Source organism: Mesitornis unicolor, unplaced genomic scaffold (genome assembly GCF_000695765.1).
Source record: "Mesitornis unicolor isolate BGI_N332 unplaced genomic scaffold, ASM69576v1 scaffold21286, whole genome shotgun sequence".
Lineage (NCBI taxonomy): Eukaryota > Metazoa > Chordata > Aves > Mesitornithiformes > Mesitornithidae > Mesitornis > Mesitornis unicolor.
The window spans coordinates 41,523-54,895 of record NW_010190571.1 but is presented as its reverse complement, the minus strand read 5'-3'; positions in this window follow the sequence as shown (position 1 = coordinate 54,895).

The window sequence follows — 13,373 nt, the reverse complement described above, 5'->3', positions numbered from 1 at the left end:
TTTCTGATGGAGCAGCCTATACTCCTTCCTTCGTTCCTTCCCTATGGATGTTTCCTATGGTCCATTCTTGACTGGTTCAAAGCATCTGAAAGTACCTTTCATCTGCTGCCTGACCACAGAGGCTGTATATTTGAGCCTCCACAGCAAAAAGCAAACACCCATCAGATTTTCTGAAGGGTGTCAAAATATCTCTGTGACTACACATATTAATAAAGTAATGGTTATTTGAGCATGAAACGCAGCATCAAGTTGTAAGGATGAGCCAGTTTAGTGCAGAACTACACAGTTTTATTTAGCAAGAGGGGTAGAGGCTGTGCATGAGGGAAGGCAAGTTTTTAAAAAGGGGAGGAAGCTCCAATTTTGTGATCAAGTAGTACCTGCCATAGCATAGCACCACTGCCTAGACACCACAGAAAATTAAAATCCTGTTTATTTGTATAGAAATATGTCAAAATCTGACACCCTAATTTGAAGACACAGCTGCAAGCCAGAAGAAGGTGGATGCAAAATCCTGGAAAACAGAAAGGCGATAGAGGCTGGGAAAGCATATTTAGTCACTTAGTTGCTACAGAGAAAGGAGACAGGCAGAAAAAAATTAGAGTGAGTTATTACCCAGCTAAGGGAAATAGGAAAAATTGTACTTACCAATGTATGGAAAATAAAAATGATACATGGACAATCTTCTGCAGCTGTGAAGCAGATGATAAAATGTGGGGCCTTAGAGAGGTTAATTCCACTGTTAGTTTAAAAATAAAAGAGAATTTGTGGAGGCTACAAAGGTAAAACTGGCAGATCCATACGCTGCAATTTGTAAGACATCTGCTAATGAGGTTGCTGACCACTGATAAATAGTTTAGAGAGTCAGAACAGAAAAAGAGAAATCCAAAAGATCAGAAAAAATTTCACCTGGAATTTCCAGAGACAGAAGAGAGAGATGCAGATCTGTGAGTTAGTGCCCTTAACCACATAAAAAAAGAAATTGTTTTGATCAAACTGGTTGCTATGCTGTAAGTACAAAAGCAGAGGCAGACACCGTCAGCAGTTCATGAAAGCCCCAGTGAAATACATTCCAAAATGTTACTATAATATATAACCCATATTGGCACATATTGCCCCTGGGCAAAGCTATGGAAGCTTAACCACTGAACTCAGTAGGGGCAGCTTTGCTCTGAATATGTTCTGCTTAATCCGCTCTGCTCTGTGTCTCCATTTCACTACGCGTTTCTGTGCTTTTAAAAGATCATATAATGATTCTTCAAACTGGTTTTCTACATTTTTACAGAGACATTAACTTCGCTGTGATTTTTTGTAAAACCAGAGGCTTTCTTTTTCCCCAGCTAGGATTTTTTTTTTAACGTCTCCAGCTTTAAGGAAATGTTTTTAAGGCAAATCTGCCACTGTGCTGCACAGCAGCTCAGGCAGCAAACTACTTGCTACAGGCAAAGTGATGGCAAACTCTTTCTCCAAACTTCATCTCTCGCTGCTGAACTTTTCAGGCAGTTCCAGACCGCCTTTCCTTTTATTAGGAAGGCTGTAATTACTATCTGAGGGCAACCTTTGTTATGACATGAAAAGAAGCACTCCAACTACTGTGCTAAACATTAGATGTTCGGCTGAGTGATAAAACACTATAATCAAGCCCCACAAGTGACTGTCTCCTTCAACCAACCTTCGCATGCGTAAGTGCTAAAATTTCAAATCACATAGTATTTATTAGGGCACAGCATAGGTTTGTGAAATGAATGTCTTATTTCGTACATGTTTAGAAAAGGGGAAAGCTGAATAACCACTGTTGTGCACTGCGCTCCTCCCGACTTGGCACACATTCCCACTAAAAACAGTGGTGGTGGGAATGGCACTCAAGAGACTGAGTGTTTTTCTGTATGCAGTGGGCAAGTGCAAAGGTTTAAGCAATATTTTTGTTTTTAAGCAAATGTAAAAAAAATCACATGTTAATATTGCGCAAAGTTAAGTGGAACACAGGAGGTTCCACTTAAATTTGAGAAGAAACTTCTTCTCAGTGAGGGTGACAGAGCACTGGAACAGGCTGCTCAGAGAGGTTGTGGAGTCTCCTTCTCTGGAGACATTCCAAACCCGCCTGGACACCTTCCTGTGCAATCTCATCTAGGTGTTCCTGCTCCGGCAGGGGGATTGGACTGGATGATCTTTTGAGGTCCCTTCCAATCCCTAACGTTCTGTGATTCTGTGATTCTGTGAAAGTTGCAGCATTTACCTGTTCTTGCCATTTGTGTAAACTCTGAGAATTTTTTATATTTTCTAGTGAATTTGGAGGTGGGATTCCTCCAACCCAACTGTGCCCTTCTAAAACATAGGGGTCTAGTGCAGGTAGCTGCCAAGGTGTATGCAGAGTATGTGCAGGTTCTTTTAGGAAATCTTATCAGTCCACATGGGACATTTCTTTTAGGATGGATCAATAGCTCTCCAGAGATGCTTTGACACAGCTGCTGCTTTTCCACATGACCCTCAGAAGTGGGATTTTTCAGAGTGGTTTCAGGAGCTAGGGCTTTGTGAGAGATGTTTGCTTCTATATGAAATAAAGGGAAGGCAGGGTGTGAAGAAATTTCCAGATAGGAGTTCAAAATATGAGTCCTAATGGCCAAAATACTGGGAAATACATTTTTTTTAAAGCCGTAATTAAATTAGTCTCAGTAATTTCTGCTGCATTCCACTATATCCCCTGGCTACATTTCAGAGTGCTACAGTAAATGTTTCCTTCATGCCTTTGGAGGGATCATTCCCATCAGGATTGCTTTGAGCAAAACTCTGTTGTGGGAAATCCTTCTTCCTCAGAGTGCACGGATGAGCCAGGAGTGCACTGAGGAGTGGAGGGCAGGACAGTGCAGGGTGGCTGGATGGAGACCCACATCAGTCACTGCTGCTCAGCGTTACAGAACTATGTCCTTGTAGCTTGTGCAGCTGAAACCATCTTCAGCAATAGCAAAAAAATTGTGATAATCATATGGTAACTGTGGGAAGCTGCACTGTTGCTATTTAACTCATGTACAAAAAGAAGAGTTCAGGCTCATAGAATGCTACTTTCACATATTTCATTTGTATTTTCAGATGAATAGAGATATTTTTATAACCATAAGATTAGGCTACTGTCTCCAGTGCCAAACTTTTTGTTATGATTCAAAATACATCTTTCTCTGTATTGATTTGCTAACCAAATGCACAGATTAAATGGATTCAGACCTAAATATAGAAATATTGACTGCAAATAGGTAGATCATTTTGAAAGTCTCAGTTTGCTTGCAGAAGCCTTTCCTAGCATCACTGCTGAAGAAGCCAGTTTTTTCCCTAGACTCTGTAACAGTGTGGACTCAGTTGTCACAGTTGGTGTAACATGTGTGTATGATACTTCCAACACATGGCACTGATCTGTGGTAGCAGTGAGGTAATGGGTGTTTGTGACCAGTTTAATCATGTAGAATAAGGAAATTAAAATAATTTAGGCATTTTTTAAAACTTCTGTTTGTTTGTTTCTTGCTTAATTTCTTAGGACATGGTGTTCATGGTGTTCAGTAAACCTGTCACTGGGGTTTTTTTTGCTATCTATCAGCATTGTTTTCATTCAGAATGTGACATAAAATACAACTTCACATTTTAGTATTGTATAATGACATGTATAACATTTTTACTTTATGTGTTCAGTTTCATCACCTCTTTTTGCTTTCCCACCTCATGACTACAGATCTATCATTATCCGTCCCATCATCATACTGGTGATAGGAAAGCATTTTATACTTACAGGTAATTTACTCCACATCTATAACTATATGTGAAAATATATATAACTAAAATTAGGGTAGCTCAGGTCAACTCATAGGCTTGTCCTTCTCTCAAAAATTTTGTAAATTCCTTTAGTTTCTTTTATTCCAGTCTCAAAAGTATCACAGTTACAATTTCCTGAATATATCTGGGTATGTTTGTTTTGGTTTGGTTTTGTTGTTTTGTTTTTTTTTCTTCCTTAGTGATATTAATACAATTCCATAACTGGGATAGTGCAATCAAACATTTTCCAATTGAGATAAAAAGTTACTGACAGCATGTGACCCCCCACACCACTGATTCATATGTGCATCTATTTAGCCCTTAATTTATTTGGATAAATTATTTCTTCTTAATATTGTTATTGCTTAAACACAGCTTCTCAAAGTGGGCAGAAGATGAAGATGGTGCATGTTCAGCATACCTGGCAATGGCAAACCCATCACCATGAGCTGGATTCAGACTTGAGGTGTAGGACAGACTGGGAGGAAATACCAGACCTATGGGCCTGGAGCTATTGTCATTCCCTTTGATGCATGAAGTTGTAATTCCTCCTTGTTACAAGAGGCATAGTGAATAAATATAGTGCACAGCAAATAAATCTGGCTTTTGCTGGTGTTCGTCTTAGGGCGATGAGTCAAAGCGTTGACGCTCTGTGCTGTCTTGTACTCTTTCTCATTCTAAGAACAGATAAGCAGTAGGAAACCTTGCAGATTTTTGGGTTTAACTGCCCAGGAGCTTGATGCTGGCACAGAAATTACAGAGGATGAGCAGTTTGTTTTTACTTACTTCCCTACAGAAGTGAGCACATAATCTAGCCTTCTGTTACATTTTCAGCAAGCGGTCAAGAAAAGAAGTGTTTTCTCTTATTTTATTTCAGAACAAATTGTCACTGCCCAGAAAATCCAACATCCTCATACTGGAAAGTGGATGGGTAGCAGAGACGTGTAACTCCATTAGTATCTGCAGTAGTGCCGGAAGGAGCAGGAGTGTTTTGTGCTTGCAGATGAGTTATTCCTTAGGGAAGTGTATGGCTGCAGACTCCAGAGAATCATTTCTAAGTGGATTTTTCTTTCCTTTCTTTGGTGTGCCACTGGCTGCTCTGCCAATGAACAGGAATAAGAAGCAAAAACATAGGTATTATTTATGCAGTAGTATAAACCATCTCTCCTATCAGTCAGCACTAGACACTTGTAAAGATGTCCTTACTGCTTTTTCTCCTGTACTAGTGCTGATGAAGCATCTTCTTAATTATTATTGCTGAATCTTTTCCTGAACCACACATAATATCTTGCTAAACATATAGATATCTAAGCCAAAATAACTCTTTATTTTTTCCATTATCTTTTGGAATGAGTGCCTGCAGAATGCAACCCACTTTCCAAAAGAATAGGAAAACACCTCTGCATTGAGGACTGGACTGAGATAACATGGAAAACCATCTAAAAAGCATCTTTTGGCAATTACACACTGCAGGCAAAGTCAGCTCTAGTTTTAAATTTTCTGCCTCTCAACTTCATCACTTTTCTCCTGACTTCATTTTTCTAAGAGAGAATGATGACATCTCCATACCTTTTTAATATAATTTATTTTCCTCCTGTCCTTCAGGTTCCTTCTCTGTATTTTCTCTGCTTTCTGGTCATATTGGTACTTTCTAATGACACCTCTTACTGAAAGCACACAACCTATCCATTAAAAACAAATGAGCTAAACATGCCTGTAAATGACAGACGAATCTGACTGAGATTTGAGATACTCCAGAGGATGTTGTTAAAATATTTATGATGTGGAAAGAGCCCAACTGAAGCATCAGAGAAGAATTGCTGAAGATTGCAGAGAAAGACCAGAATGATTTACCAAGACGTGTTGGATATGGAGAATACGTGTTGCCACTCAGACTGCCTGTTTGCAGACAGCAGATTGCAGAGCCATTGAGGTCCTGCCTGCAGCTGCCAAACCGTCTGAGAAAACAGACTGTCCTCAGCACTCCAGCAAGTTTCAACATCCAGATAAAAATAGTCTTAGTCGGTCTGGTCTATGAGAGAGTGAATGCGGTATATGGGGAGCAATTCAAGTCAAGATGTCAGATAACAGAACTTTCCTGTTTATCTTCAGTGGTGAAAATCACAAGGAGCAGACTGCTTTACTGGAGGGGTTTCATAATAACAAAAAATCTGGTAATAGCTATATGATGATCAAAAGAAAGTTTGATTACACATCTATGTTTTGTCTAGCACATGGGAACCACACTCATTCCGGAATAACATCTTGAAGTTCCACTTACTACTAACAAATATATTCATGGCATTTGGACACAATTTTTTCCAGCTGTATCTCTAAACCAAAAATTCAAACTCCTGGTACCAGCACAGGCACAATGGTTGAATCAACTTCTGGATTTTTGAGCTGAGCTTGTTCTAGTACCTGGTAGGAGACAATATTTCCATTATATTTTCACTAGAGAATAGCTTAATAATGCTATTTCTCATTTCTACATTAAGTGTGCCTGATATAAAGGATAGTTATGTTAATCTGGGAAGTGTAATGACAAGCTGGGAGTGTGGGGTTCAACCCACCATACTGGCTGTTCATGTATCGGGTATCCAGTTTAAGCTAATGAGGTAGGCTTTCTCTGTATTCAGAGGAAAAAATATACATGTCTGGACTAATTTAACTGACTTCAGATGGATACATGTAGGCATCTTTAATGTACATATCTTAGCTCATTTTTTGTACCTGCTTGGGCCATGGGCATGATGCAGTGATCCTAACACTGACTGCAGAGTTTAGCCACCTGCCCTACCTATGAACACCTGCTTTTACAGTAGAGGGGTCTGAAGTAAAGAACAGTAAAGAATTTCTTCCTAGACTAGGTATTTGGAAGAAATTCTTTACTGTGAGGGTAGTGAGACACTGGCACAGGTTGCCCAAGGAAGTTGTGGATGCACCCTCCCTGGAAGTGTTCAAGTCACGGAATCGCACCAAAATGGCTACACACACACAAATAAAGAACTCAAACAAGCTTTTAATCTGCAACTGAGATTAAGCAGCCAAAACTTCATTCACCAGAACAACATTCCACTGACATTTAAGAAATACAGGTTCAATATGCTGGTTGGGAATATTACCACACACAGCTGAGTAAAGAATTCTTAAGTTTTAGGCCAAACAATACAAAATGTGCACTCACTCACTCACCAAAAAAGGGAGGGCTCTCAATCTCGAGGTTACCTTAAGTGGTGTCCCAACTCAAGGGGAGAGTCCCCAGCTGCAGACCCACTGCTCCGAGGAGGACCAACTCAAATGTGCCCTCCAACGGGTCCCCATTTATACCCTGGTCGAATCTGATCTGTGGTCAGTACATGGTCGTGTCAGCCCCCTATTGGCTGAGGACCCCAACTTTCCTGCCTTTGACCCCCACTGTGTGGACCAGACATGAGCTGTGAGGGGGAGGCAGTCCTGGCGCCACCAGGGCCAGAAACTTTGGCACTGTTTTTGTTGGGCCTTTCTGAGGTCTTTAGTAGGGTGGATGCCTCTGCCACATCATGGTCAGGTTGGATGGGGCTTTGAGCAACCTGGTCTAGTGGGAGGTGTCCCTGCCCATGGCAGGGGGTTGGACTGGATGAGCTTTAAGGTCCCTTCCAACCTAAACCATTCTGTGGTTCTATGATTCTAAATGTGGAGGTGAATCCCAGCCTTTCAGCCAAATTCATCCCTCGGATAGCCAAGTGAAGGCACTGATACCTAGCAATATGAATAATTTTTTTACTTCAGTACTGCCACTTCCAAAAAGCACTTCAGATCTGCTAGAATCTATTGCCCTGTGTCCACTTGTTAGCAGTAATTTTTGTGCTTCAGTTACTTTGATTAATATAGCATAAATTGAACAGCTCCTGTTTCATGTACAAAGTTGTTATTGACAGAATATTTGCTATTAAAATGGAAACCAACCCTCAGCTAGTGCAGCATATTTATTCAAATGGGAATCTGGATAAAACAGAGACCTGTCTTTGCCTTGACAGCTATAATATATAAAGAGGAAAACTATGTGATACATTTCAGGACTTTTCATTTTTGGAAGAGATACAAGTCCAATCTTTTCTCTACTTCATATTCCTGTGAAAGCATTACTCCTTACACTTTTTATGGGCTAGAACAAAAATGCATTTAAGAAGAAACAGCTCTCCAGCAGGCCATTGGTTTGATGGAAACTTCACAAAATGTAACAATTGGCATAACAAAATACATCTGAGTTTGGATTAAAACTTTCATGTTCATATCTTCATAGTTTTACTGATGCTGTAGCTATAAGCCTAACTGAGAAATCCAACAAAGTGATTGCAACATAGCAAACCGTAGCTGTTAGAAAATTTTCTTTATTTTTGTATTTCTCTCTTTCATATGAAAACAGCATAAAAGGTAAGTGTGAAGTAACATAATATTTTCCAAGAAAGTATAAAAATTGTCTGAAGTTCTGCAGCTGCGTGATGACACATACAAGCTCTTTTCTGGGATAGCTGGAAGTCTCCATTTGACCCCAGCATCTGAAGCTCACTGTGCGAGACAAACATATGCAGGTTTCCAGATGGTATGCTTTAATATGTCCATATTTTTAATAGACTGCAGTTTTCAAGCTCAGGGTATGCTAATTGCAAGCTGCTCTGAACATATGGAGACTGTTCAGTTTTACAGCAATTCAAAGAATAACAGAAACTTATAATTGGGGGTCATAAAACAGAATAGGCCATTTTGAAGGTAAGATGGAAAGAAGGTAGGCAGAACGGCATTTATCACTGACAGTTGTACTTTATGTATCAGGAGAGCTAAGTTTTGTATGTTTTTGCTGAAGAAGAATGAAAAGGACAACTTTTTCCTTGCTGAGATGGTCAGGTGTTTCTTTGCTGTTCATTAGGCCATGCTTATTACTGTAAGAGTTCCCCTGACTTTGGTGGGGTTGCAGTACCTATTTTTCGCATCAGGCCACGCATGCAACAGCTACAGGCAGAAAATCTAGAACTACAGAGCTGACAGCCAATGCAAATACACACCTTGCTTTGTAAGCTCAGTCATATTTGCCCATTTCTCATAAAAATGACATAGTCTGGTAAAGACAGGTGCAGAGCTGCTGCTGAGAAACAGATCACCCAGCAGTAGGACATTGGTGGTCCTTACTTGTAGCCTTAGAATACTCTTAATTATGCAATTTCTGGGTTTTCACATTTTTCTCATGCACAGTAATCTATTCTTTAGCCTTATTCCCATCCAGAAAAGGACTTGATTAGGATCTGTCACACTTCCATTTCAATAGGTTTTGGTCACAGGAGATCCTCTGCTCAGTAACTCTACTGTGCTTACTTCTCCCTCAGTTCCAGCTACAGAGCATCATCTGCCTCTCCCACCTTCCCATTTCAGAGGTGGGTACAGCATGCAGCAGCTGTAGGAGCATGGTCAGTCCTTTTCTTCTATCAGAAATTTTCCTCTGTAGTGTGTACCTGAGGAAGGGGAAAAGGCAGGCCTTTTAAGCTTATATTACAATGCAAAACTCATCCATGAGAAAATCTTAAGCAGAACAGGCCCAGATTTCCTCTTCTTTGTATGCGTTTAAAGTAGGAACAACCTGGGGGCAAAAATTGGGCCAACGCAATTAGACTGAAGAATTTAAAAAGATTTATGGGAAACTTGTAAAGCAAGCTCCTGAAGGGCTTTGATTGTTTATGCCCTTTGTTCTCCCGTTCAACTGATGCCTCATCCGAAACACATCTGTCACTAACCCTGTTATAGAACGAAGCCAAAATTGCTCCTTGCAGTCCTGGTAGCTCAGAGAGCAATGGTGTGGAGAATGAAGGAGCTTCCCTAGTGTCTGAAGTCATTCCAGTCTCCTCAAGTTTTCTTTCTTTCTTTCTTTCTTTTTTTTTTTTGGTGTTAGTTTTCTTCCTTTTTACAAGGCATAAAATCAAGTCTGTGAGCATTAAGATTCAGAGTTTCTAAAGCGGTGTTCACCGAGAAAAAATAAGATGCAGAAATTTCACATCTGAGCTCCCTTTCTAGTTGATGGAGAGACGTAGACACTTCTGGAATGTGATTCATCTTCACCTAAAATTAGGCCTCCTAAATAGGACAGCTGAATTGCACCCTAGATTACCTATTGCTGTCCTTTGAGTACAAAGTGAACCAAAGGCAGTGGGCTCAGATGTAGCTGTCGAGACTGCAAATGTCTAAAGCTATGTGAGATGAATCCCGCTCATAAATTTTGAAGAGCAGAGTATTTGCATAGGCTGAACAACCACTTTTAATATGAAAATGGAGAAGAAAATGTCCACATCTTTCAGCTGTAATTACTGCAATGTTGGGGAACTTTTTGGTGAGGTAGTATGGCTTAGACTTTATTCTTTTTTGAACTTTCAAATACAGCTAGGAGACCAGTTCACACTGGGAAATTTATTTGTTGAATCTCATCTTGTTTCTGTATGTTTCAGGAAGAAGATCATGGTCCTCTCAGATGTATTTGCTATTTGGTTTAATTCATTAAATCATTTCTGCTGCACACTCTTACTCTGCTATTAGCTCATGAACAGATCATTTTGCACACTGAAAATTTCATGTTGTTTCCATCAGACACAGAAGCATGTATAATTTTTCTGAATTAGGTTGATAGAAGAAAAGAAATTGTTTTGATGAACACAGATGGTGTTTTTAAACTACAATAATAGTCTGCAGTTAATAGCTCACTTTTCCATCATAAGATGTGTGTATTTCCTAAACATTGGTTTATCTTGTAATTAGATCATGTGAATATTATCATATCAGTTAAGCAGATTATGTAACTTGATGCCAACAGCTTCAATGATCTGCCATAAATTCCACTCACTACACTTTTCCCCATAATCTGGGTATCTTCATAGACAAACAGCTGCATTTGCTCAAATGGACATTTGGACATGCAGCTACCACAGTTACATACAGACTGCTTGGAAATGCATGTACAAGTGCACCACAAAGAATGTGCATCTTGTTTTTTTTAAAACCTAAATTATACAGTTCACATCCACATACGTAAATTATGAAAACCAGTCTATCTAACTGCAGACATCTAATGTGCTACATTTAAAATACCAAAGCAAACCAGTTATCCTAAAAAAAGATCTGATATTTCCTATGCAGTCAGTGGTGAGATGTCTTCAAAGGAAGATCCTGTCTGCCTGGATTTTGAGGGGACTTATTCGCTAGGGATCTAAAACGCAGGCACAGATAAGGTATGTAAATTAGGCTAGCTGGATCCCATCATAGCCACCTCTTCTTTAAGAAGCAACATTCCCACAGAAGTTCATGGAAATTTAGTGTCTTTATGGGAATTAGCTGAAGTTTAACCCAAGTCTCAGAGGAAATTTGTAGTAGAGCTGCAAGAAGGATCCATCAGGCCCAGTGTTAGTGGTGCACCTTTTGAGGTTCCTGAGGATGTCTGAGACCTATGAGACCTATGCATGGGCTGGTAGGTGTGACAGAGACCCAAGGCCTAGGTCCTTCTGGACTGAGCCAATAGAAGAACCATCTTCAACAGAAGAAGCCATCTCAAAGAACACTAGATGCCCTTATGCAAGAAACTGCACTAAGCTCCTGGTTTTAACTGCAGAATTTGAGAAGCTACAGAAAAAGTATTTCTAGGATGCAGCAGGGCTTTTTTCATTCCCTCTTGGTCAATCAATATTTTCACTCCATGTTCCCACTTACTCAGACCTGTCATGTCTATTATCTTGATAACTGAATGGATGAAACTGTTTTTACCTGGTTGATAATTCCTTTTTCATAAAACACCGACAAAAGCATTTTCTTTCATAATAGCCTTACAAATTTGTGATTTCTTCACTTTTCACTAATAACTGAGAATCTTCTTTATCTATATTGAGTAGAAACAAGAGCATGTTAGAAAGAGGGCCTCCTCTTGGTTAAGCCAGAGGCTTAAGGGGTCAGGATCTAGTTCTCATTATTTTCTTGTATGATTATGACTACTTTCCTTTATGATCGTGGGTGAATAATTTTTCACTATGTCTCAATATTTTTCATTATATCTCAGTTACTGGCAGTAGATCAATGTGAGAGGAGAATGCTACTGAGAATCACAGAATCATTAAGGTTGGAAGAGACCTCTAAGATCAACAAGTCCAGCCAACAGCACTGTGCCCACTAAACCATGTCCTGAAGTGCCACATCCACACATTTTTTGAACCCCTCCAGGGATGGTGACTCCACCACCTCCCTGGGCAGCCCCTTCCAGTGCTTGACCACTCTTACGGTAAAGAAACTTTTCCTAAGTACCACAAACTGAAAGGACAAGTCCATGCTGTGTTATGCCATACAGATGTACCACCTCGTGCAAAAGATGCTCAGTGCTCAGGGAAACATGGCCAGGCTGGCCTTGGGCCAAGCAGCCAGCTAAGTTGATCCGTGCCCATCCTTTCAGGGATGTGTATCTGTGGATGTGTATCTGTTGGATGTGTATCTCCAACCTATCCGCACTCAACAGGTCTCCCTTGCTTTTCTTGTGTAGATAAAGCCTGAGTGCCTGAGGCTACTAACCCAGGCCCATTCCCTAGCCAGCCATGTCTTAGAGATCAGGTGTCAATAACTGAAATTTGTGCTCATTTACAGCAGCCAGTCTGAGCTGCAAGGCACTGGGCTCTTTCACTACTGAAAGAAGAGCTGGGGTTCAGTGCATTACAGGATTAGGATCGGTTGCCTAAACCAGAACCACTTTTCTCCCATCTTCCCAGCCCTCTCCAGCTCTGTAGGCATCAGCTATTATCTTTTAATAGCTTTAATAGCACTATTGTTGTTCTTTTTTAGCTAGGTAAGAAAATCCGTAATCCAAGCTGTCTGAAAATTGCCTGATAAAATGTTTGGAGAAAATTGCCACCCACATACTGTATTCCTCTGCAACGTATGGGAGCATTTCCAGCACTTGTATAAGCGGGGACAACATGTGTATTTACAAATGCAGATACTTAAATTTAAACATAAATATACTAATGTAGATAGGAAAACTGCATGGGGAAGTGTTTATATGTGATTTTAAAAAGCTATCAAGATAGACATGCTAGTCATCTAGCTCTTTAAACATGAGCTTTTCACCTTTATTTTCCTTGTACCTCTTAATGCTTGCATAAAGTTACAGAAAGAGGTAAAGTTCTTTACTTGCATAGAAAGAAATCAGACTTGCACAGACCAAAGTCTTGATACCCAAGTATGTGAAAGTGAACATTTAACCCTGTATTTTGGCAGTCTCGTAAAAGCAGTCTGATCTTCTAATTAGAACAGGACTTGTCAATGGCAGACCACTCAGAATTGGATCCTTGCTCTATCTGTCTAGATAAGAATTTTGGATATCTATATTTAAATACATGTATCTGAAAACACTGGACGCTGTGTTTGTGTACAACACAAGGGTATGACACTGTACAGTTAAGGGTCACTACTACACAAATGCATGTGAGTTCCATGCCCACTCTAGTAATGCTGTAGGTGATAAAAGGTAGCCAGAATTTCAATGCTAGTAACATATTCATAGCTCTGGCCAATTAGTCTGA